This window comes from Cryptomeria japonica, chromosome 7, assembly GCF_030272615.1.
Source record: "Cryptomeria japonica chromosome 7, Sugi_1.0, whole genome shotgun sequence".
In the NCBI taxonomy this organism is placed as follows: domain Eukaryota; kingdom Viridiplantae; phylum Streptophyta; class Pinopsida; order Cupressales; family Cupressaceae; genus Cryptomeria; species Cryptomeria japonica.
The window spans coordinates 228069781-228075672 of record NC_081411.1 but is presented as its reverse complement, the minus strand read 5'-3'; the positions used below and the strand labels follow the sequence as shown (position 1 = coordinate 228075672).

General features: G+C 33.4%; 1 pseudogene; it reads left to right on the top strand.

Annotated features, from left to right (window-relative positions):
- Positions 1 to 645: 645 nt before the first annotated feature.
- Positions 646 to 1758, top strand: LOC131028361 (delta(12)-acyl-lipid-desaturase-like; annotated as a pseudogene).
- Positions 1759 to 5892: the final 4134 nt, after the last annotated feature.

The window sequence follows — 5892 nt, the reverse complement described above, 5'->3', positions numbered from 1 at the left end:
TATACCTAGTCTCAATTTTCTGGTACGTGAACAATTATTATGTATAGCGTCTTACATTTAGCTTGCTCACTTTTTATATTTAATTTGTTGATGTAAAGTTTTCAATAAAGAATCAAATGACTATAATTACTTCAAAATTACCCACATAAAAGAATGAGAAACATAGTTTGAAGTTATTTTATTTATTTAAAGGTTATATTATTTTAGTTCTTATTTTCTTTATGTATAGTTATTTTAGTGCAAATTTTAGTAATAATTTTGAAACAAGCACTACTTCTTATTTCAGTATTTCTTTGTAAGAAGTTTTTATGCCCACCTTTTGTTCAAATTTTACATGGTTAATTTCAAAATTAACAGCAATCAAACAGTAGAATAATTTATGTGACTAACAAATTTAAAATAACACCTGCATAAAACTGCATGGTAGAATAGTTCCGTACTATCGTTATAACTGCTTAAATGAATTTTGTATATACTGATCCATTGTAGATTAGCTACTGCAATTTTCTTTGCAGCTGCTGGCTAGAATTCAAGGATTTCGAGTAATCTAACGAAAACGAAATCTAATGTTAAAATTCTACAATGCATTGTTTGATTTGTTCTGCAGCTTATCTTCCTTTCTTGACAACTCGTGGTTGAGAGAGAATGGGTTTGTCAGCAAACAGGGCTAAAATGGAGAGGGTTCCTTCTGCAAAGCCTCCGTTTACTGTTGGTGATCTAAAGAGAGCAATTCCTCCTCACTGCTTCAATAGGTCCATGATAAAATCATTCTCATAATTAGCATTTGATCTTGTTACCTCTGCTTTTCTCCTATATTTGACAACTTTCTTTACAATGGGTGGATTTATTGAATGGATAATGTGGTTTGGGTATTGGATGGCACAAGGCTGTGTACTCACCGGTGTATGGGTTATAGCACATGAATGTGGGCACCATGCTTTCAGTGACTACTCTTGGGTTGATGATATAGTTGGATTTGTACTCCATTCATGGCTTTTTGTGCCATACTTTTCTTGGAAGTACAGTCACAGAAGGCACCACAGTAATACTGGAAGTCTAGAATGGGATGAGATCTTTGTTCCCGTTTCAAAGGAAAAACTAAACTAGACATCCATTGTTATAAATAATCCTCTGGGAAGGCTTTTCACCATAGCATTGGTTCTCACTCTTGGCTGGCCTCTTTATTTGGCATTCAATGTTTCAGGAAGAAAATATCCCCGTTTTGCCTCTCACTATGATCCATTTGGTCCAATTTACAACAACAAAGAGAGACTACAAATATTTGCTAGTGACATTGGTTTGCTTGGTGTAACTTATACCCTGTATCTGTTGGCTTCAACATTTGGCTTGATTTGGGTGATCAAGATTTATGGAATCCCAATTCTGGTTGTTAATGCACTCCTTGTTCTTATTGCATATCTCCAACACACACACCCGGCTGTTCCACATTATGACAGCTCGGAGTGGGAATGGTTAAGAGGTTCACTTGCAACAGTTGACAGGGATTTTGGAGTTTTAAATCATGTCTTACACCATGTAACAGATACACACGTAGCACACCATCTGTTCTCCACAATGCCTCATTATAATGCCATGGAGGCCACCAAAGCTATGAGGCCAATTTTGGGGTCCTATTACCATTTTGACAGGACACTTGTCTATAAAGCCGTATGGCGAGAGTTTACAGAATGTGTTTATGTAGAGGCTGACAGTCCTCACCAAGCTGGAGTTTTCTGGTACAAAAACCAAATGGCATAGTATAGAAATCCTGAAGCTTTATTTGGATTATGGACTTGTTTCAAAATGGAATGAATTCTGCAGGTCGTAGATTATCATCAAAAATAATTCCTTCTTGTAATGTGTTAAAATCAATTGCCTTTTTCTGTTATTGCTTGAGACTTTGTATGAGATTCACTTAGATTCAACATTGGGGTCAAGCTATTTTTCTATTAATTATATCTGGCAAATTGCAATGTATTCGACCTTGGAATACCCGGACATCCCTTTTATATTGGTAGCCATTTAAGTCCTTTAGCCCAAGCTGTCTTTTCTTTAATTGTAATTGCCGATTTGACACTTCGGTGGCTCCGAACTTCTTGTCTCTTGTTCGCTTTTTGTCAAGCTAAGGTATTGTTTCTTTCCTCTTCTACCTTCTAGAGTGGCCAAGCCTAAAAATTGCTCTAAGGACAAAAATATAAATCGTTTAAGATCAAACAATTTTTCCTAAAATAGAATTAGAACCCTTCCTCATAAATTCCCTCATTTGGTTTTACAAAAACATTCAAAATTAGTACAAGAGGGATACACATATTTTAAATAAAGAGACAAGGTACATCAATGTGAAATATATGGCTAAAAATTAATGCAGGAAATCTTAAGGGTATTTATCTAACATCATAATAGGATATTAAAACATAGATTAAATTATTGAGTGGGCCTTGAGTATCTTATGGTATATATAGTTATAAATAGATCTATGAGATCTTAAATGAAAATAATCAAAATAAAATCAGTGATGGAACTATAAATGAAAATTGATTTACATAGTTCAATATGAATCCTTTTAAACTAATTTTCTACACAAATAACTTAGAGAGTGTACTAAAATAACTCTCACATCTTAAACTCATATGGGCTATAAAACAAGATATATTTCTAAATCATGAAAAGAGATAATTGTCTATTACTAAACTATAAGGGACCAAAGAAAGATATTTAGAATAAAATGTTAGCCAATAAATCAATCAAGCTTCATGTCTAACAAATGTTACTAGATTCAAATAATTTATTTTTTTTAAATTGGACAGCTTTAATAGATTCTCACTATTGTTTAAAAATTAAATCCAAAAGATCTTTAACTAGATAGCACATATAGAGAAGTGTCTCGTGTATGAGACATAACTATCCATATTAAATGTCTTGTGTGATTCAATATAGTTTATATATCATTCAACAACCCCCATAAACTAGATCCAAAAGTGATGCCCTTAATCTATCTTATCAAAAGTGGAAAAATGAGATGATCATATCTTGAGTAAGCCTAGAGACCCTAGACCTATTCCCCCTCCTCATGATGGACCTAGTATGCTTCATGCATCTTCTATTCCTCCCAAATATGTCACAGTCTTGCCTCCTATGGCTTACAAAGGAAAACACTTCACCTCTCCTATTTCTCAATTTAGTAGAGCTTCTCCCTCTTGTCCTCCTTTAAAGGAAGAAAAGAAACCCATGTCCATTGATCCTCAACCTTCACAACCCTTAGCTAAAAATAAAAGGAATCATTGTGTGAGAGAACGTCAACAAAGACATTAAACCAAGGCTCATGAAATTGTTTTTCAAACCATTTCCTCCCTGAAGAAACAAAATGTTGACATGATCCCATTTGTCTAGCCTTCACCTAACCCTAGGGAGGAAGTTCAACCTAAATCACCAAGATTTAAAATGCTTAAGAAAAATGATGGTTCATGCTCTTTTCACATTAGAGATCCTTATTTTATTAATCTTGATGATATGGATGTTGATGTTGTTCATGCTAAAAATGTTTATTCTAATGATTCTAATGATATGTATGAGCATGTTGATTTCTCATTTATCAAAAGCATTAACCCTATCTCCTAGTGACAAATAGAATGACTCATCATTTGAGCATGGTCCTTGTTTGGAACTTGTGGTATCTCCATCTACCATTCATGAAGTAGCTCCTCTTAAATCTTGTCCACCTTCCCAAAATAATGTTCAACAAGATTAGAAGGTAGGTGATTTCCTTGATTAGCTTCATTCATGTTGTAGATCCTCTCTTGTCTATTTGCTTGTTTATAATGTGCTTCCACCATGATGTGTTTTTGTGTTATGTAGGTTCTCTTTGGATGACCCTTGCCACTCTATTAGTGTAAGGTAATAATGGGGATGAATCTATTATGGCATTCTTCAATTTGTATCTCAATTCTTCTATATGTTGTCCCTTGTGATGTCTACTTAGGGATGGTGCAAAGCATTGAGATCTCTTTTGGTTTCTTCCATGTTGACTCAAAGGACAAATGTTCTCTTATTCCATTGTGCTTGTAGTTCCACTACTTTTGGGGGATGAGGTCAATTGCATATAAATATTCATGATATACATTATTTATCATAAGAAGAATATTGACCCCAGATTTAGTGGACCCCTTATGTGCCTTTTTCATATGTCATGTGACCATTATCCTTTGATTTGTCATTTATTGGGGGCATCTCATTATGATAACATGCTTGTCTTTTGGATACATGTTACCATAAATAAATTTCAACTGATGAGGTATATGCAATTAGTTTAATGTGGGGGCATACACTCTGCTCAATGTTACACTTTATACATACACCATGACTTATTTTGATACTCATTCTCATCACATTCCACTTGACCCCCTAATTGGAGTTGTGCTTTATAGGACCAAAGCACACCATACCTTGGGCCCAAATTAGGACTAGAGCATACCATGTGATGGTCCTAAATTAGGACTAGGGTGTATAAGCCTTGGGCCTCTTAAATAGGCCCCCTCTAATAGTCATCCTTAGTGAGCGGGAAAACTAGCCTCATGTCAGCCTATTGTGGGAATTCAATTTTATTTTTGAAAAGCTAGCATAAAAGGAAGTCTACCCCTCTCACTTTAAATCTAAATCAATTCCTATTTAATTCAAGAAGGCAAAATTGTGATCCTAAATTCAAGTGAGCAAGAAATTAGTCATTCAATAAGAATTAGAGAAGAAGTAAAGTCAAGTTTCAAATATTGAAGATGACATTCATGATCTATGTTTTATGAATACAGCATACATGAAACCCTAATTTGTTTGTGGAGATAAACAAAACTTCATTAAGTTATATCATTAGTATTTCAAGCATTATCAACCTTTCACTCAAAAGGAAAGCATTTTATTGTAGTCTTTCATTACATTTATCAATTCAATTTCATAATCAATTCTAAAACTAGGGTTTGACCTAAGATAAATCCTTATTCCCAACATGTTTACCATTTTCAATATGTGTGGGAACAAGTACAAAGCAATAATCAAGTGTATCAATAGAATTCACAAAGATGAACAGGTTCATCTTTCAATGGCAAGAAATTCGGAGGGCCAGGGTGAAACCATACTACCAGATCTAAAAAAATGAGCCCAAACTTTTGGGAATATATCCACAACATATTCCTTTTCTCATATCCAAGTTGATGGCTTTATGTGACACCTTTAGCTTACTTTTTCTACATGATTTCTTTGATAGTTCACTATCTTGCCCTAATTTTCAACAATTCAATTCAATTCAATTTAGGAAGGAGAAAGCCCCATGAAAAGGAGGTGGAATCTTATCAAAATATTATTCTTTTCAGGCTAGATCTATTAGATTCCCTCTCTTTCCCTATGTAATGGTTAATTAGGCCATTTAGTGGTTTTATTGTCTTAGTTTAAACCTAACCCTAATTTTTCATCGTTATAATAGATAATTTGAAAGATAATTTTTTCTTAGAATTTTTCCACATATCAATTCTGAAAAAGTAATACAAATATAAATATGTATACATGTACAATGTCAACTGTCAACAAAGTGGGATTTTCTTGTATGAAAGGAAATAACATAGAATAGATATACTAAAACATTTCTTTGATATGATAAATTCCTTTGAGATGGGACATTACATGAACAATATATGGATTTGTTTCAAAATGGAATATATTTTACAAAGTCATAGTTAGAGTTTTCACTTCTATTTGTCTTATTGTATAAAAAAAATAAAACTATTTGAATAAAAGAATCTGCATGAAAACAATTATATTTTTTCTTCTTATATTGTCTTTTTTATTAAGGATAAAATAGGTTTTGAGAGGAACGAAAACCCTTACAACAAGTTTTAATGGGACCCA